The sequence below is a fragment of the Balaenoptera physalus genome (genome assembly GCF_965194825.1).
Source record: "Balaenoptera physalus genome assembly, chromosome: 10".
NCBI classification, from domain to species: Eukaryota; Metazoa; Chordata; class Mammalia; order Artiodactyla; family Balaenopteridae; genus Balaenoptera; species Balaenoptera physalus.
In genome coordinates this window covers 10,573,834-10,594,446 of record NC_138889.1, presented here as the reverse complement: position 1 = coordinate 10,594,446, position 20,613 = coordinate 10,573,834, and the positions used below count along the sequence as shown (strand labels likewise).

Below are 20,613 nucleotides of genomic sequence, written 5' to 3'. Positions count from 1 at the left end.
AATAGCTATTTTTTGAATCAGTACTGATAATAATTTTCATTTATTGGATAGACACTGTGTCAGATACAGTGAAAAGCTTGTTATTTGTATTTACCTCTCTTAATCCTCACACAGTCCAGTAATATTCTGTTATTTTTGTGACTACTTAAAGAATTTAAAGTCTGAAGCCAGAGGCTAACTTCAAGGGTCACAAAATTAGTACAGTAAGTCCCCTACATACAAACGAGCTCTGTTTCGAGAGCGTGTTCCTAAGTCCAATTTGTTCGTAAGTCCAACAAAGTTAGCCTAGGTACCCAACTAACACAATCGGCTATATAGTACTGTACTGTAATACGTTTATACTACTTTTCACACAAATAATACATAAAAAACAAACACAACAATGAAAATATTTTTAATCTTACAGTACCTTGAAAGGTACCATAGTACAGTACAACAGCTAGCATACGTGGGCACGTTTTGCATCTTTGAAAGTTCACAACTTGAAGGTTTGTATGTAGGGGACTTAGTGTAATTGAGAGAACCAGCTTTTGAAGTCAGGTTTGTCTGATCTCTGTGTCTGCCCTTTTAACCCATTGCTATCAATCTAAATCATGAAGATACTGATACTATCGGGCTATGTAGAGCTGTTTCAGAAGAAAGGTGAAATCTGTGCCTTTTATATGGGAAGAAGCAAAGCCTCCAAAAAAAAGTCAGTATGATTTGTCCAAAGTCACAGAGTAAGTGAATGGAGAAGGCAAGACAAGGCCTCGGGCCCACCAACGCTTTTGTTTACTGTCTTAATGGAGGACGGGACAGTCAGTGCAAAGATATTTACTGATACCTGTGCTGTACCCAGTACTCCTACGAGTTGGAGGGACATGAAGGAAGTTGCCTACAATCTTCTTAGGGAGATAAAACCAACAGAATGAACAACAGAATCTACAATTAAGTTCTAAATTCTGTACTACAGTTAGAAGCTCAGAGGTGGAGGACGTAGCCAGCTTCTCCTGGGTGCTTTTTCATACGTTTATTTTAGTCTGTCATTTTTTTTGGCCCTGTAAGAGAGGAAATACCTATTTTTGGCTTTTTCAGATGAACAAACTGTGTCTGAGAAGGGGGTGGCAGGGCAACTTGGAGCCACAGAGCCAGAAAGCAGCAAAGCATAGCTTTGAATGCAGATCTGACCCCCAAAGTCCGAGATCTTTCCCTGGAGTAACAGAAGGGGAGGTGGGTGGGTGGTCCACAGCAAGATCATCATTTCAGAAGAGGTGGGACTTGACCAGACAAGTGGGGGCGGGTAGAACTGGGGCAGTGCTTGCGTCCCAGGGCGTTGCCAGCACACCTTTCTGTGGCGCTGAAATTCCTCTAGGTAACTGAGGTGGGACAGTTACCAAACCTTGGTGCTTCCTAAACACCATGAAGCTGCTATTCTCTCAACTGGTTGCAGGTAGAAACAATCCCAGAAGGACCTTTCTTGATGAGCCTGTAGGGCTTGGCAATCATAGAGTGAGACTTTTTGCCAACAGATGCCCAAGAAGTATTAGCTCCCAGCCTGAGTCTGGTGAGCAGGACACAGGTGGCGTTGATGAATTATAGTTATTATTCACCTTCAGCATGTTATCCTGTGCAGCTGCAGCAGGCAGACAAAACTCTGCCCTTTAGGGACATCCAAAGAGTGAGAATGCGTAAACCAACACTTTGCTACTCAAAGTGTGGTCCGTGGAATAGCAACATGGACATCACCTGGGAGTTTGATAGAAAGGCCGACTCTTGGGCCCTCTGTCCCTCCCACAGATACTACATCAGAATCTGTGGTTTGACAAGATCCTCAACTGATTAAAGTTCGAGAAACACTGAGCTCACCGTCACCATTGTTTTTGTTGTTTTGGGCCCAGGTTTGGGGTTCCTCTGCTCCTCCCCTCAAATGATGACGGTGGTACTCAAAATTCTCACAGTCATACTTGGGGTGTCATGGGATTTCAGGTCAGGTGATCTGGATTCCCAGCTCAACCTTTCTTGCCGTGGGGACCCTCCACCTTTCCAGGGCCCAGCATCCTTATGTTAGTTGTCGTAACAAGGCCTATGTATACGATTGTTGTGGAAATCAAATGAATTAATGTGAGTGAAAGTGCTTTGTAAGCCGTGAATGACTTTCAAAGTATTCACTAATACCGTTGTTGAATAGAATACCTCTCATCTGAAAGAACATTCGTCTGGGGGCTGCTTCCGTACTAGTGCTGCATTCCAGTGAATGGACAGGAAAAAAAAAAACAATTTTTGGAGGTGCTGCTTAGAGTTTGAAAACTCAGATGACTGTGCTTTGTCATGAATGTAAGTGTTGTACTTGTTAAGGGTCTGACCTGCAGATATCACAGTCTGCTGCCTTGGAAGTCGGGGAGGCTGCCCTGAAGAGGCCCTTGCCATTTTCTGTTAAAGACTGTGGTCTCCAGTGCCGCCTTCCTCCTTTCCTCTGTTCCTGAGGCTCAGGCCGTAAGAGCAGCTGTCATCCTTTGAAAGATGCAAGGCTCTCTTCTGAGCCAGGCACTTGTGTTTTGATTTAGTATCACCTCCTTGATACAGGTTGACCTAATAGGCGACACCTGGGAAATAACTGGTGGCAGCGAAGGGAGCAGAATCTCTCAGGGGCATCATCTTGTGTTTTGTCAGATTTGGGGATGGAGAGGAAATAACGCTCGTCGCCCCAGCGGCCCTGTCCTCCAGGACGGCATGAATAATTGAGAGCTGGCAAGCCGACTGTGCACCAAAGAGTTGCATTATGTAAAGCGGCCGGCGGCGGTGTGTGCGTGCGCGTGTGTGCGTGCGTGTGTGCGAGTGTGTCTGCGCGCCAGAGGGGTGCGTGTCTGAGTGTGTCTGTGCGCTATGCGCGTGCGTGCAGGAGCTCGGGAACAGTTGTCTGGGAGGGAGTCCGAGGGAGAGAGAGAAAGGGAGTGAGGGCCGGGAGAGAGGGCCTCGGCGTGGCCGCACGACCACACCAAGCGCCGGCCGCCGGGGAGGTGGGGGGAAGACATTCAAGGGGAGTCACGCTTACAATTCCAGAGCGTTTCGAAACAGCAGAGAAAGGAAGCTCCCCCAGCTTGTGAGAGCCCTGCCCCCGCCGTTAGCCCCAGGGCTGTGGGATGGTCATGGAGGTGCGTGCCCTCCGGCATCCTCAGGGCCCCCCGCTCCCCGCCCCCTCCCCCCACTGCCCAGTGCATGAATGAATGAGCTCTGCCCTGCGCTCCACTACCTTCCCAATGGCTGCCAGGTTAGTGCTCACTCGTGCTGACGCTTGTGTGTGTGTATATGTCAGTCCATCTTTGTCTTCTCCAGGCATTTTTTTGGAAGGGGCGTCTATGCAGGGCTCGGGTGGGGGACCTGTCTTATCTGGCTGCGTGCTTTTTCCAGCTGGCGCAGGCGGCTGGAGCTGCCGAGAACACAAACCTTTCCCGGCTCAGTAAATCCGGAGTCCATGTTGTTTGCTTCTGTTCTGTGTTGGGGGATCTGAAATCAGCCAGCGTGACATCATGCTGCAGAGATGCCACATTCTTTTTCCTCCCTGGCTTTTTTCTCTCCCCCTTCCTCACCTCCGTCATAGTAGCACTGCCCTAGCTGAGCTTTGGAGCACTGAGGGGTGGGCCTGGGGCTGGTGGAGGGAGGGGTTGGGTTGAGGCTGGTGGGGTCCCCTTGGCCAGCAAGACTTATTCAGGGTCCCCGAACTCGGAGAAAAGAGGGCAGAGGATCGCATTAGCGGTGCGTCACGGAGAGCTGGCGGGAGCTTCTGGGGGAGGTGTGGACAGGCCATGTGCTCCTGTTCTCCACCCACCGACTTAGCTCTGGGGTGCCCCTGGTGGGGGAGAGGTGACCAGAGCAGTGGTTAGCAAGGGAGGGGAGGCGGGCTGGAGGGTTAGAAGGCAGGCCACCCTCTCAGATGTAGACAGATCCGGCTCCTCCTGCGGGGAAGAGCCGTGGGACGGGTGGATAGGTCCGGCTAGCAGGGGGAGGGCACCAGAGGGGAAGTCGATAGCTCCCGTCTCAGGGAAATAAAGGGATTTGTTTATTCTTTGGCTTAGCCAGCATTTGGCTCAGAGAGTTGCCATGTGTTTTCAGAAAATAGGTACCCAGTGGCGGGGGCCTTACTCCCCCACGCCTCCTTGTATTGTTAGTTATTTGCTTAATTTAGGTAAGTGGAGGGTAGGGGAGGACTTGAAGCTCTGTCTCCCTGGGGACTCAGCCAAGCGCCCAGCCAGGGCTGGGGAAAGGGATCTTTGCCTCTTTACTTTCTCTGACACTTGTTAGCAGATCGCTTCTGTGGACACCGCCTGGCTCCTCTGCTTCCCGCCTCTTCTCTCCCGGCAGCCTTAAGGTGGGCCTGCTTTCCTCCTTTGCCTTGGATAGCACTCGATAGGTTAGCGAAGTTCGGGACGGGCTGGAAAGAGCTGGCTTTGGAAGAAGGGAAGAGGAAGGGACGTTTCAGGGAGCTGCCGTTGGCAGGAGAGTGTCCGTGTCAAGGCCATGGATGGTAGTACCCCATTGGGAGAGAATGGAGGAGTGGGAGCTTCTGTCATCCTACCTGGGAAAAAAACCCCTCCTCTCTTCCCTGGCCCTACACATTTCTTCTGCAGGCGGCAGCCAGCCTGCAGCCCCTTCCTTCCACTGTGGAGTCGTCAAGCACAGGTGCCTTGTCGGTGGGACACAGATACCCTCCTCTTCAACTTGACGGAGGAGAGGCAGACTCACAGAACAGACCTTTCAAGGTCACACATTTTGTGAGACTAGGGTTTGCTAGCTGTTTCTGTAAGGAGCCAGAGAGTGAACACTTTGGGCTTTGTGGGCCAGGCCATCTCTCTTGTAATGCTTTGTACAGTGGAAGCAGCCACAGACGTATAAGGATGAACGCACGTGGCTGTTTTCCCAATAAAACTTTATTTATGGACTCTGAAATTTCCCTTTCACATAATTTTCACACGTCACAAGATATTCTTTTTTTTTTTTCCCCCCAACCGTTTAAAAATGTAAGAACCATTTTTAGCTTGTGGGTCACACAAAAACGGGTGGTAGGCCGGATTTGGCCTGTGGGTCGTAGTTTGCTGACACATGAAGTAGTCCTGATTTGAACGGCCTGATAATCACCTGAGACCTCCTTAGGAAAGTGTGAAGGGCGTGCGCAGCCTTCACTGTGCATGTGTTCGCACACACGCACCCTTCTATTCCGGTGACAGATGAGACAGGGCTGGATTCAGTTTTCCTAATGGCCTCAGACAGAACCTCACAGCATTGCTCTCGGCCAGCCAGGCGAAACCTCACCTTCTCTGTAAGTCAGGCAGTAAGGGTCCAAGGAGCAAATGTTTGGACTAGAAGGAGGGAAAGCATTTGCGAAGGACATGACATCTCCAGAATCTCTTAAGGGCTGTGGTTTTGTATCTGGCCTGGAAATATGCATATAAACGTTCCGAATTGTAGTATCACCTGAGTTGGGCTGAGGACTGAGTGGGTTCTTCTTCATCCCACTGGAACTTGGGTTTGTCTGGTTGGGGGAAGGAATGGTGGGGGCGGGGAGTGTCCCTTGTAGGGATGCATACATACATTACACGTGCCCGCGCTCTCCTTAGCCTGGAGGCTGTAGCCAGAGACTCGTAAGAGAAGAGTGACTAATGCCAGATTCCTCTGATTCAGAATATGACTCCAAAAATATATGTTTGCACTCTGATTTCCAGAGCACATGGAGTGATGGTTCTGCTCTATTCTGAGGTCATCAGAGCACTTCTTTCCTGTCCTACAACCGTTTCTGGGCTCCACAGTTTAAGGGCGATAGAGATGAACTGGAATTCGTTCAGAGGAGAGCGAACGCAGTGGCTAAGGGATCCATAGTTGTGCTGTGTGAGGGACGGCCAGAGGGACCAGCAAGTCTGGAGAAGAAAAGACTGAGGGAGCCTGAGAGCCACGTCAAAAGCGCCATGTGGAAGAGGAGTGAGATTTATTCTACACCTGCCAAGCGGGTAGATAGATATAGGACCTTTGGTGGGAAGCCACAGGAAACAGATTGAGCTTAAAATAAGAAGAGTTGTCCTAAGGTGAAATGAGTTACATCATCATTTAATTATCTCTCTGTCACTTGAGGTAGACTCTAAACAAAGATTAGGTGGAGATGTAGGAGAAATGATTTTAAACTTCTAAAAATAGGGTTGAGGCATTAGATTCATTCCACCCAGAGGAATTATAACAGGGATTTTTTTTTTTTTTTAAATCATAAAGAACTTGCTGATGGTAGCAGAAGACAATGAGAAGGCTCAGAGGAGGAAGCCCTGGAATTTTGTACTCTGAATATATTTTAAGTGAGGGTACAGCCTCTCTTGGGTGACATAGGTATCTGCTTGCAACCGGGCAGATTGGCCGACCCCTCTTAGAGATCTCTTTGTTCTAAAATTTCTATGATTTTTACATAATGGTTATTCTTCAGCCTGCTTCTGTTTGATCTCTGGCAGAAAGTGAGTCAGAACTGGGTTTGAATCCATAGGTTCTGGAGGCGATGAGCCATACACTTGGCTCAAACGGCGAGGTTGGGGAGGAGTGATGGGAGGGAAGGGTGCACCCGATGCCGCTCCTTACCCCATCCACCTATGTACACCCTGCACACCCCTTAGCCTGCCTGCCTGGCTAGGAACTTTCTCCTGACAGCACGGCAGCGGCCTCTGGTGCCTGAGATGGCGTGGCCCTGACGAGAGGGAGAGCTGCCGATGCTGAGTTAACTAGGGGCCCAGACTGCCTGGATCTTGTTTCTGGATCCTTTGCCTGATGTAGATCGGGGTCCCTGTGTCTCAGAGAAGCCGCTGTTCTCAGGAGTTCACGGTGTGTCCTTTATACGCTCTTTGTCACCCCCTCTCACGTCTCTGTCTCTGTGGGGGGCTAAGATATATTCACACTCGCTCTTCTTGCATAACGAAAGCCGAAGCTCAGGGAGGAGGGGTTTGCCCCCAGATCATACACAGCGAAGGGGCCGAGTCGGGACTGCCCAGCTCCCTTGACAGGTGATGAGGGGAACTGTTTGACCGAATCCAAGTAGGTCTTAACCGCAGGGTTAATTACATGTCTGTCTCTCTCATGGACGGTGGGTTCCTTAGAGGTAGAGCCTGTTTCCCTAATGCCTAGAGCATTATCTGGAGCATGTTCTCTTCAGCTGTTTGTTAGATGGATGGATGGATGGACGGACGGATGGATCCGGCACAAGTTCCTTTCAGTTTTAGTAGTAACATTTCTCTTGCGCGGGATGGGGGAGGGGGCCCTTGTGGAGCAAACTTACAACAAGCTGGACGTTCTATTCAGTTGAACTCCTCCCTGCCTTGTTCTGGTGATTTGTGGCCCCCCAATGGATTGGAAATCTCCTTCAAGGAAGGGGCTTCCTGGAATAGCTTAGCACCTTTCCACTTTCACAAGGTCCCGTTCTCCTGAGTGTTGAGGCTTCTGAAATACTTTGGGTAGATTGTACTTAGATTTGACTGAGATTGATAGTGAGTCAAGTGTAACAGTATAAAGACCCTATTGTGTGCCCAGCATGTTTAGTACTGTGTATGTAATCCTTGCGTATCTACAAAGAACAACGGCACAGTCGCTGCCCTGTGGGGCCCTCAGGATGAATACGTATCACACAGTAGGAGACACATACTAGGTGTTCAGTAAATGCTTGTTTAATGACATCCAATCCACAAGGTCAGCTTAACTGTGTAGCTCAGAGAGAGCTGGATGGAGAATGATCACCGAGAATCGTGGAGAAGTAAGGACCGTGGCGCTTAAAATTAAGTCCCTTTGGAGCTGTTCCAACACATGTGCGTTGGAACCTAACCACCTATTGGGTGCTGTCTCCTAGGAAACCTGAAGTGGGGGTGGGGGGAGGTGCCTATTGACAGGGCCTCAAAGAGGAAATTCCTGTGTCCCGTGGGAGGTGAGATTACATGACCACTGAGACCCCTTCCAGACTACAGACTGTCAGAGAGCAGTTCGGTCAACACTGCCTGTGAATCCGGCAGGACCGTTTCCCAAATGTTAGGTGTTTGTCCTGTTGTGAACAAACTCAGAGAAAGGAAATTGTACACCACCAGTAAGTTCCTATGTTTAGTTTCAGCATCTTCAGCTTCATGTTAAGTCTTTATCCTCCTAGCCCTGTGGAAGTGGGGACTAGCTGAAGATGTGAATACCAGCAATTTGTATTCTCATCCCTTGTCTTTGCCTCGTGGACAGGACAGAATTTAGAAACAGGATGCAGTTCCTTAGCTGGAAACTGACTTCTTACTTCTAACCCCCTTTTTCCCTCCATGATCAAATTACAGGAAGCCCTTTACTTTGGGGATGCACCGGCTAATTAGTTGGGTTTTTTGTTTGTTTGTTTGTTTGTTTTTAGCTTCTTCCGGTCATCCTAGTAAGCTAGATTGTGATCATCCAGTAGGCAGGGAACACAGGTACACAGAAAGATAAAGTGACTTTTCTCAAGGGCACAAAACAGCTCAGTATTTAAACTCAAACATGTACACTTACGTCTAGACAAAGTGATCAGGCCAGCAAAGTCTGGAAGTGATGTCACATTTTAGTTTTCATGGATACAGAAGTCAGAACAAGAACCAGTGGGCTGTTATAAGAAGGCTGATTTGGGGCAGGCTTAAGAAAGAAATATCTAACAGAGTGGCTGAACAGTGGCTTTAAAATGAGTGCATTCCTTTATTCATGCAATACATATCTGTGATCCCCATTCATTGAGCTAGAGGCACTGGGGAACCACACAATAGACAAGGCCCCGGCCCCCATGGAGTGTTCAATCTAGTGTAAGCAACTCAACAACAAAGAATAAGACTACTTCAGCTCCTGATAAGTGCCGTGAAGGTGGGAAATGGCACGATGTGATAGTGATTGCCTGGAGACAGGGAGGCTGCATTAGGTGCAGTGGTCCTTCAAGACAGGCTGCTTGGGGGAGGTGACATTTGAACTTTGATCTAAAAGTTGAAAAGGAATCAAAATTCAAAACTCTAGAGTGAGAGTTCTGTGGCAGGGGTGAACTTGGTGTGTTGGAGGAACAGAAAGGTCCAAGGAGGCCAGAATAGATTGAGGGAGAAAGTGGTACAAGAGAAAGTTGAGGAAACAGATCCCTGAGTTTAGATCCCAGGAGTTGGATTGCTAGTCATTAAGTCCATCCCTCCAGAAGGTTACGACAAGGACACAGGATGGATTTGGTGCGGCCTGTGAACCCTTTGCGCAAAACAATTCATGTCTGACTTTGACTTCTGACACTGGTTCTGTAGCATCATCAGAGTTTTCAAAGGTTATCATCATTTGTTCCTCTTCGAAATGTCCATAGAGATAACTGGAGTCCTGCCTTCTCCCTCAGCTCTGGCAGGACCCAAACAAACTTATTTTGTTTTTGTAGGAAGGAGGAAAAGTGGGTCAGCCTGTTTTGGCATTTCAGGCATGGAGTCTTGGTTCTATTGCGGGCCCTGGTCTCCATGGAAATGAAAAATAGTGTTTGTCATGCCTGTTCCTGGATTGAATTCCAAACTCTGGGCTGAACAGAAGCTGTAGGAAAGCCAGGGAGTGGGGGAGTAGGGTGGATGGAGGCTGCAGCCATTGTGATGAGCGATCTCTCCTTGGCTTGTGTTGGAAAGTCAGACAACCTTTGCCCGCTCTCCAGCCCTGTCTTCACCCATCACCTCTCTGGACCAAGAACACCAGTAGTAGGGTAACTGATGTTCTTCTGCCTTTCTCCTTGGCCAAACACTTTCCATGTACCTTGCCCTTTCATTAATTGCTCAGTTAATAAGTTCATCAGCAATTGAAGTCAATGCTAAGACTTTCCCCACAAGTAGGTCCTTCCAGGCTTAAGTAGCTCCCTAATGAGAATGTATCTAGTGTGTACCTAGAAGGTATTAAATTAGCCAGCTGGCTGCAGATGTTTTGGATGGGCTCTGCCACCTTTCATTCCCTTTGTAAGATAAAAAAAAATTAACTTTCCATAGGTACTTGAACAAGATAGGGAAGGAAGAATGGGTCCGTGGAACTTATTGACCATAAGAAGTGCCCTGAATTATCTACACAATATCTACAGAGATGGAGACCAATGAGGGATGGAGTGCAGAGAGAGGGTGGAGCCTGGGCCACGTGGACCCTGTGAACCAATGTTTGGATGACCAGTGGCCAGATAGTGAGTCTGGAGAATTGTCAGGCTTCCATTTGTAAGGTGTCTCTGCCCATGGTCTGACCTGGCAACAGTCTAGTTCCACCTTCTTGGTTCCAAATTTCAGACAGAACCTTTCCCTGAACACTGTGTATATTTCACCCAAAGGCCCAACTTGGAAAGCCCCCGGGGCATTTCAGCAAGTTACTAGAACAGAAGAGCTGGAGCAAGATGTTCATCTCTGTGTAAATCTTGCTCTTGCAGCAGTGGAGGGAGGCCTGCTCAGTGTCAGGCTCTGCAGTTGCGCTGTATGAGCTGTGTTAGGAAAGAAAGGCATCATCCCAGCATTCCTCTCCTTCCCTGCCCTTTGCTGAAATGCAGCACGATGCTACATCCAGGCCAAAGTGTGGCATGCTGGGACCAGGCTGAGAGAGACCTGCTTTAGCATAAGCTGGGAAGAGAACCTCTATGCCATAAACAAACAAACCAACAAAAAAACCCCAGCAACAACAAAAAGGCATCTCTCCAGAAGCTGTCTGGCCCCTTTCTTCAAGCAGGTAATCACAGTTTGACGCAAAAAGCACACTTGGCTTTTTCTCCCTAAGGGAAGGCGTTGGACCCAATGGCAGAGTTGTTGCCGGGTTTAGATTCTAAGCGATGGGCTCTCAAAGAGTGAGTTCTATACACGGTCACCAGGAGCTCCTCTTAGGAGGAGCAACAGTACATTTTTGCACCCTTTCAAGACCCCACCCCATCCAGTACCCTAAAAAGCACGGGGGGGGGGCTCCTGAGACTGAACCCTGCTGAGCACTCTCTCCAGCTGTCTGTCAGCCCCTTGGTGGACAGTCACATCGTCTCCCCGGGCCTGTGCTTCCGTCCGTAACAGTGAGACGGCTCTGACTCCTTCTCTGCCACAGTCACCCCTCGGGCACCGGAGACTGTGGTTTTATTTTCATGGGTAAAGGGGGCCAAGACCTGGAGCTCCGGCGCGTCACGACAAGAACTGAGGCAGGCCTGGGAAATTTTTTTCCTAAGTGACTTGGTATTTTGCTCTCCAAGGAGGAGGGCCCAAGGGGAATTTGGGGCCCAGCTGGGATTTGTGATCTGGGCTATTCTTCCTCCTCTGCAAAGTTCTGGTTGGGTCTGCCCTTCCCATCTACCGTGCTGTGGATTTACGGGTACAGAGACACTAAGTGACAAGCAGGAATACAGAGAGGGATTGAAAAAACAACCATCTTCAGGGAATCCTCGTCAACTCTGAATCTGGAACCAGTTTAGGTGGACAGATCTAACGGAGGCGTTTGCAGGAAGCATGTACGTTTCATGCAACTATTATGCGCATACACCTATGGCCATATTATCTCAGACACTGGAACATGTGCTGTGGGAAAATTCAAAGTGGAGCTGGCTAATTTGCATGGATATTTGCAGTGCTATTATAAAGAGCTGAGGAGGATTACTGATGAAACTTCAGAATTGGCATGGGGATGGGAGGGGCATAGCTAGATAACAGAATAGTCGGCTGTTAGGAATTAGGAAGCGCTCTAACTAGATGCTACTGAAGGCAGGGAGGGGAGCGGGGTTTGTAATACGGCTGTGGGCGTGGGATCTAATGATAATTGTCAGGCTCCTGCACCAGAAGGAAGGTGTGCTGAGTTGTAGTATTACCTTGAGAACCACACCTTCACGCCCACTCCCCAGCAACCCCGGGGTCTCTTCCATTGGCACTTCCTCTGACAAGCTCAACTGATTTTCTGTTACAGCCCACCCACCCGGCAGACACTGAACAGCTGATGCACTCAAGAGAGTTACAAGCAGGTTTCTGTCATCTGGGGCAGATACGGTCACTTATCCCTTGATCCTTATAGGGTTTAGTCCTTGGGAACACTGGTTCTCAAATTTTGGGGTGCATCAGAATGAGCTATGGTGCTCGTTTAAAATGCGGATTCATAAGACCATCCCCTGGAAATTGTCATTTATTGAGTGGGGGTGGGGCTGGGATTTTGCACTTCAAGAAAGCACCCCACGTGGATTTGGTCCCTCCTATGGGAAGTAATGTTTGGGAGCATTCAAAGCATGTCCATATAACCCTCTGAGGAAAAAGGGCAAGGATAATTATTCCACTTTTTACAGAGAGGGACAAAAACCTTCTTAATAGCAGCAGCTCAGAAATAGTTATTGATCATTCATTATGTATCGGGCACTGCACTAAAGATTTCACTTACGTTATTTCACTTAACACAACAATCCTCTGAGATAGGTATTAGTATCTCTCATTGGTCCGATGAGAAAAATAAGGCTTAGAGGCCGGGGTCACACAGCAAGTGGCAAAGCTGGGACTCAACGCTGAGCCTGCTTACGCTGCACACTGGCGATTAATCCTGACCCTGCAGAGCCCAAGCAGGCCTTCGGCAAACAAACGTTTCATTTGAAACTGGCTTTCTAAATTTCTAATTAAATGCTCTTTCTATTAGGGTGGGGTGCGCTGGAATGTATTAGGCAGTCTTTAAAAAATTACCAGTATGGGGCACTGAAGTTGTGACAGCCATACGTTTGATCATCCAGGTCACGGCAGAGCTGGGCTCAGGGCGAACCATAGAGTGAACATGAAGTGTCCAGGGGTGGGAAGGAGGGGGTCTGATTGGGAATGAGCCAGGGCCGGAACGCACAGTGACCTGAGAGCCAGAAAGGAGCCTCTGGGGGTGGGGCGACAGGTACATATCTTGCAATCCCTGGGGCAGAAACAGTTAACTTTGCTGCAAGCAAACAAGTTAACTTAAATGAGGAGCACTGGGGGACTTTCCTGGTGGCGCAGTGGTTAAGAATCTGCCTGCCAATGCAGGGGACACGGGTTCGAGTCCTGGTCCGGGAAGAGCCCACATGCCACGGAGCAACTAAGCCCGCAAGCCGCAACTACTGAGCCCGCGTGCCACAACTACTGAAGCCCGTGCGCCTAGAGCCTGTGCTCCACAGCCAGAGAAGCCACCGCAATGAGAAGCCCGCGCACCGAAACGAAGAGTAGCCCCCGCTGGCCGCAACTAGAGAAAGCCCGCGTGCAGCAACAGAGACCCGACACAGAGCCAAAAATAAATGAATAAATAAATAAGATATATTTTTAAAAAAAATGAGGAGCACTGGGACACCAGCTGACTATCCTGCTCTGCTCGGGGGTCTGAAACCGTGTGGGTGGCTGATCAGGGAGCTGGCCTGCAGGACTACACGGGCAGAAGGATGGAAACAGAAGGCCAAGCAGACCGGAGCCGTGGCTCCCACGTCTCGAGTGGGGGTGGGAGATGCGGCCAGGAGGGTCGCCACAGAAGGCCCAAGAGCCTTGGTCCTCTTTCCATGTGCCCCTGTTCCTCAGGGACTTCAGCCAGACCTAACTATGGGAAGCAGGATCAAACTGTAGCATGAGGTACTGTGGTCAGACTTAAGGAAGCACTGTTTGTGAGCAAAGTAACCAGGGGAGGAGTGACATAGTCTTTAATGGAGGTTTTAAAATAGGAGAGATGGGGGACTTCCCTGGCAGTCCAGTGGTTAAGACCTCGCCTTCCACTGCAGGGGATGCGGGTTTGATCCCTGGTCGGGAAGCTAAGATCCTATGTGCCTCGTGGCCAAAAAACCAAAAAACATAAAACAGAAGCAACATTGTAACAAATTCAATAAAGACTTTAAAAATGGTCTGTATCAAAAAAAATAATAGTCATAAAATAAAATAGGAGAGATGGGAAGTGAATGAATGACCTCTGGGCCCCCCCGCCCCGCAGGGGTTAAAGGTGGTTCAGGGGTTCTCAGCTGACCTGTTACTGGGGAGAGTTGATGAGGACAAGAATCTCTTAAGTATTCGCTCAAGTGTGTGATGCTTCAAAAACACACAGTTCCTTGTACTGCTCTGTGTACTCCATGCTATTTTAGGCCTTCATACCTTTGTTCATGCTGTTGTTTTGGTTTTTGTGGGTTGTCTTTTTTTTTGTTTTCAGGAACGTTCTCTTCCCTCCTACTACCACGCCCTTCACCTGGCTCACTCTGACACATTTTTTTTTTTTTTCACACACACACACTGTATTTTATTTTTACAAGAGATAAATAGACTGACACCAAGCATTGTACGTGGATGACCACAGCAAAAGCAACAATGATTGCAATTACCAAACATGAAACACACTCATACTATGTCATAATATTGACATTCAGTCCAGTAATCCTCCACTGTAACAGCTCCTTTACTTTGCAGTGAAAATTGATTTGTATATTCTTTGCCTCTGAGTCCTTGTTGGATTTTTTTTTTTTTTTTTAATTCAGACAGAAAGTCACAAAAATTATACTCATCCTCATCAGTTCACTCAGTCCCATGTAATTAACTCTGACACATTTTTCAGGACCCAGCTTAAGTCTCAAGGGCCATATCTTCAAGGAAGCCTTTCTTGACCTCTAAGGTTCCTTTCCTCTCTCCTGTCACACCACTTGTTGCTTATATTAAAATGAGAGGAATACGTGTCTAGCTCTTCCCGATGGTAATGTCCCAAGCACAAGGATCCTTTTGACTCATCAGTATGAACTTGAACGCCTAGTATTATTCCAGGTGCTCAGTAAATGTTTGTGGAACAGAAGATCCAGATGTGAAGTCCTATCCCCTTGGCCAGGCACTTAACCTTTAACCTCTATTTCTCAGGTTTCTTTTTTTTTTTAATTTTTTTATTTAATTTAATTAATTTATTTATTTATGGCTGTGTTGGGTCTTCATTTCTGTGCAAGGGCTTTCTCTAGTTGTGGCAAGCGGGGGCCACTCTTCATCGCGGTGCGCGGGCCTCTCACTATCGCGGCCTCTCTTGTTGCGGAGCACGGGCTCCAGACGCGCAGGCTCAGTAATTGTAGCTCACGGGCCTAGTTGCTCCGCGGCATGTGGGATCTTCCCAGACCAGGGCTCGAACCCGTGTCCCCTGCATTGGCAGGCAGATTCTCAACCACTGCGCCACCAGGGAAGCCCTCTCAGGTTTCTTATATGTGAAGTTAAGAGTTGGCTATGTTAATTCTGAAATCTGAAAGGGGGGGTCTTACTCCAATAGCCCCTCCAAAATCCGTGTCTTCCTTTCTTTCTACAGCAAACCGAAGGTCATTTTTAGCTTTAAAATCCAAGGATTTTGAAATATAATGTAATACTATTGTTAATAAGGGTGGCAGGATCAGATTAATGGCACACATCGTAGAGTTTGTTGGAAAAACAGTATTACAGGTTATGAGATTCATAAGAATTGGTTTTATTTGCTCAGCAGGACACCCGAATCTGTAGGATGATGGAGTGCCTTTTAAAAGAGTTTTAGGGGGAATTCCCTGGCAGTCCAGTGGTTAGTACTCGGCACTTTTACTGCCAAGGGCCCGGGTTCCATCCCTGGTCGGGGAACTAAGATCCCACAAGCCGCACAGCGTGGCCAAAGGAAAAAATACTAAATAAAAAAGCTTAGTAAAAGTAAAAGAGTTTTAGGAATCGAATGAGTCTAGCTGTGATTTTGCCTAGTTAGGACTGTAGTAGCTCCTAACATTTTTTCCTGTTTAGCGAAGGATCAGAGTGGAGGTGGAGCATGGGGTGGGGCGTGAGGGTGATACTTGGGCTTAGTCTTGAGTGTAAGTGTTGGGTGGGAAAGACTGATACAACGTGGAAGAGTGAGGGAGCGTGCCAGGGGACCCGTGAATACGCCTTCATGGCTGAGGCCGAGTGTGTCCTGGGAGGAGGAGCCAAGCCAGAGCTTTCAAAGGCAGCTTGGAGTCGACAGTTGGGGAACTTCTGTACCATAGTTTGGAGTTCAGATTTTATTCCAGGGAGGTAGAAAAGCATAGAGGGCTTTAACCAGGGGCAGAGGAGGGCCAAAAATGACCCATTTACTTTTTGTGGAAAGTTCATTTTGACAGTGAAATAGAGAATGGATTGAAGGCTAGAGGCAGAAAGTTGATTCCTTCTTTCTTTCCATCTGTTCAGCTCCCCATCAGTCCTGTTCATCTATCCTCCTGTCTCGTCACCCAGCAAACAGACATTGCTGAATGCTTGGTTCTGGGAACAAGCTCTATAATCAGATAGGCCTACAATTGATTAGGCCTCTCCAGCCACTTACCCATGTGTGTGACTCTGGGCAAACTACTTAATCTGTCAGTCGTTTGATTTAGCACCTGAAAAACAGGACTGGTAATATCCATTAATACTTCACAGGTTCGTTGGGAAGATTAAATGAGAGAATGCCTTAATAAATGCTTGCCACTGTGCCAGGAATTCATAAGCACTGATCAACTTTTAGCTATTTGTATTCATATTAGCAGGTTGGAGGTGCAGATTTGGGAGCTGTCATGATCCTGGGGGTTGTTAAAGCCGTGGGTGTGCACTAGAATGAGACTCGCTTCAGGCGTTAGCTGAGCTCATACTACTTACAGAGCGTCCCGTTGAGCAGGGAGGGAGGCTCAGAGGTGTGCGCCCAGGAGTGTGCAGGTCTTCACTTTAACACCAGGCAGAACGTGTTAAATGCTTTGGTCAGTTCAGTGGTGGAGATTTACAAAAGCTTTTTGGAGAAGGTGAGGTTTGAAATGGGTCTTAAAAGATGAACAGGACTCCATTGGGTACATATGAAGGGAGAGAGCGCTTCACGCACAAGTGGTGAGTTGGGGAGGTAGGGGGCAGGAGAAGAAGAATGTGTATTAAGAAAACCAGGGGAAGATAAGTAGGACGAGAAGATGGGCACCCTTTGAGTGAGTACAAGGAGAAAGTATTGAGATCTAGGGAAAGTGTCAAATTATTTTCAGTACAGAGCTTTGAATTCCATGCTGAGGATTTTGGACTTTAATAGGAACGCTAGTAGGGGGCAGAAAGATAGTATCAGGCTTTTATTTAGAAAGATTCAAGGACAAAGGTGTGAATGGGCACGAAAGAGGAAAGGAGAGGAGAAAACTACTTAGAAGGTTATTAGACAAGTCTAGGCCGGAGGCATTGAGAGCTTGAACTAGAGCCCTGGGGGTGGAAGGGAGGGATGGGTTATGGGAGCTTTAGGGAAATGGAATTGATGGGATTCAGTGGCTCACTTTTTGTGGGGTGAGATGCAAGAGATGGGCCTGCAGCTTGAGAGAGCAGGAAATGAGGATGGCATCGAGGATGCGCAGCAGTGGGAGGCGGCTTGGGAGGAAAGACGGCAAGCTCAGTTTTGAATCTGAGGTGCTCGTGAGACACGTCCATTTGGAGGAAATGTCACGGTGGCACCAGGTTGCTGGGCTGAAGCTAACAGGGCCAGAAGCAGGTACAGGAGTCCTCTGCTTCCGGGCATAGTTGAAGTCATGGAAAACAGGAACTGGCTCAGGTGGTGAAGGGCCCACCTTTGGGGAAGGACTGAATTTCAGGTGGAGGAGCCAGCGGGGAGCCCGCTGCTGAGACAGGAGGAGGAATGGAAGAGAGAGGCGTGTGTCGTCAGGGAGACGGGGAGAGATTTTCAACAGCAGCACAAATCAACAGCCTTATAAGCACAGAGAGTAAAATGGCGCGTGATAGTGTACATCGTCTGTTGACTGAAGTGTTTTTTTTTTTCTTCTAACATCTTTATTGGAGTATAATTGCTTTACAATGGTGTGTTAGTTTCTGCTTTATAACAAAGTGAATCAGCTATACATATACATATGTTCCCATATCTCTTCCCTCTTGCGTCTCCCTCCCTCCCACCCTCCCTATCCCACCCCCCAATCCCACCCCTCTAGGTGGTCACAAAGCACCGAGCTGATCTCCCTGTGCTATGCGGCTGCTTCCCACTAGCTATCTATTTTACGTTTGGTAGTGTATATATGTCCACGCCACTCTCTCACTTTGTCACATCTTACCCTTCCCCCTCCCCATATCCTCAAGTCCATTCTCTAGTAGGTCTGTGTCTTTATTCCTGTCTTGCCACTAGGTTCTTCATGACCTTTTTTTTTTCTTTTTTCTTTTTTTCCTTAGATTCCATATATATGTGTTAGCATACTGTATTTGTTTATCTCTTTCTGACTTACTTCACTCTGTATGACAGACTCTAACTCCATCCACCTCACTACAAATAACTCAATTTTGTTTCTTTTTATGGCTGAGTAATATTCCATTGTATATATGTGCCACATCTTCTTTATCCGTTCATCCGATGATGGACACTTAGGTTGCTTCTATGTCCCGGCTATTGTAAATAGAGCTGCAGTGAACATTTTGGTACATGACTCTTTTTGAACTATGGTTTTCTCAGGGTTGACTGAAGTGTTGAAAGCAGAGTTTTTGGTACCCGTCGGGTGGCATATGGAGGGTCAGCTGATGTGGGGTCACTAGGGGCGGAGGACATCTCCTAGGCACGTCGACCATGAGCGCCTGAGGTTCATGCGGTTTTGGATAGTTGGGGTGAGTTTCCTCCCGGTTGGAATTTTTTGCCCACCCCTTGCTCGAATCTTCCCTCAACAGGCAGTTTTCTCAGGGATTCACAGTTTGAGGAAGGATAAAGGGAGCTCCTTTCTATTCCTGGGTCTGGAATCACCCTGTGTGGGGATGTCCCTTATCTCGGGAAAAGACAGGAGCCCAGCCGTGGGTCCGCGTGTCCGAGACGGGCGTGCACTTGGTGTCATCCACTCTTGCTCTCGCTTCTCTGAGCGAACTAGTTGAGGTGCGGGGCAGAGGTCCGGTCCTGGCTGTTCTTCCAGTGAAGCCGTGCCAGGAGACGGTTTCAGCCCTGGAGTGTTTGGCCATGGACTGAGGTTGGCCCGAGGTGGGGGGGGCTGCCCCCAGAGAGGGGAGCACCTGATCCTGCTCCTTGGACCATCCCGAGGCCCCCAGCCCCCACCCCAGGGCGGGTCCGAGGAGGCACTTGCTGCTATTCTAAGGCCCAGCTCTTCCAACCGAGGGAGAAGAACGTAATTTCCTTTGTCCAGGGTTTGGCTGGAGATGGTAGTGGATGAGTTCAGAAGTCGGAGAGGATAACGACGTTGGCGGTGGGGTGAGAACTTGAAAAGCCGCTTTCTAAATCACAGTTGTTGGTGGTATTATAACTGAGTTTCCAAATTCAAATTCTGTTTGGGGATAAAGCAAAACATTCGGCCTTACGTGTCCCCATACGCCCTCTGGTCACGTTTGGCTTCCTTTACTCTGGTCTCCTTTTGCTTCTTCTCTCCATCCGTTTCCTTCCAAAAGTCAGAGCCCTTCCCTCGCCCCACTGCTGCCCTCCTCCTGCACTTGCTGGTTTGGGCTTTTGGGCTTCCTTCCTTTTCTCTCTGCCAAGGATCCCCAGGTGGAAGGTTCTGCTGAAAGGGGGCGTGGTTTTCATTGCAGGTGGGTCCGATGGGACATCTGAGGTTGCAGCTGGATCTTCATGCAAATGGCAGTGTTCCCCGCCTTGCACTCCACTCGCTGAGGGAAGGCGGGGATGCAGCTTCCCAGGGTGCTTCCTGGGGCCCTGACAGCCTCGCATCCATCCGGCTGTGCCCAGAGCCCCGACCCTGCTCTGACTGCCCTGTGCCAGGCCCTGGGCTTTTCACCCCCTCCCCTCGTGCTTCTTTGGCTTTCCAGTCTCAACGTGGGCTTTGTTTCCCGTTTCCCGTCTCTTTCCTCCATAACCTTTCCTTCCCCGTCTCTTTCCTTCCTCCATTCTCTCAGAGCAAAGCAAGCACCTGTTAGAACTTAACTGCACTTAATTTTCCTCTCCTCTTCCTTTCTTCATCTCCTCTAGTCCATTAAGAACACAAGCTAAATATTTACACAGTTTATAAGCCTTGGCGTGAGGGGATTTGGTACCCTGGGATGTGAAAGGTACCTTTTGCAAGTGAATTTGGGGGAGGAGACATGGCATGTGAGAACTTCCGCTGCATTCATCTTTGCCCTGGGCGAAGGGAACAGGAACCAGTCTGGCTTACAAGGAAATAGAATAGTGCGGGTGAGTTGCAAGTCAGAAGACCCAGATTTTGTTTCTAAGCCCTCTGTGATCAGAGGACACTTGATCCTCTTTGCCATGCACTGGTCTTCATTTTAAAAATAGGACTTATGGCACTTGTCATTACTACCTTGGTGGAATGATTTAAGGACCCAGTGAAATAATATGTTGTGAATGCTTTGGAAAGCGGGATTATTTTTGTTATTTTTATGGGCAAATATCTCCAAAACCAAATGTAGAAACTGGATTTTGCAGCATGTATAAAATGAGCTGATAGTATTGATATGATCTCTAATGAGCCTTTCAGATCTTAAATTCCGTGTTCCCTAGACAGTTCTTGGCATATAATCGGGGGGGGGGGGCGGGGGTGTCCTAACAATATCTGATGGATGGATGGACAGACAGATGGTCAGATGGATGGCTGGGTGAACGAATCTCTCCATGTCTAATTGCCCTACTTACCCCTTCCTGTTGCTATTTCCATTTCACGTGGACACCACCGCCCCCTCCTGGCCAGCAGCAGTATTATGGTGCAGCAAGTCCGTAGCTGGGCCCTTTGCTCCCTATTTCTCC

The 20,613-nt window shown here is 48.4% G+C and overlaps 1 protein-coding gene across 6 annotated transcripts in view; it reads left to right on the top strand.

Annotated features, from left to right (window-relative positions):
- The window catches only part of GRAMD1B (GRAM domain containing 1B), a 196,896-nt gene that overhangs the window by 133,814 nt on the left and 42,469 nt on the right, over positions 1-20,613 (top strand). The gene's annotated exons all lie outside the window — the stretch shown is intronic.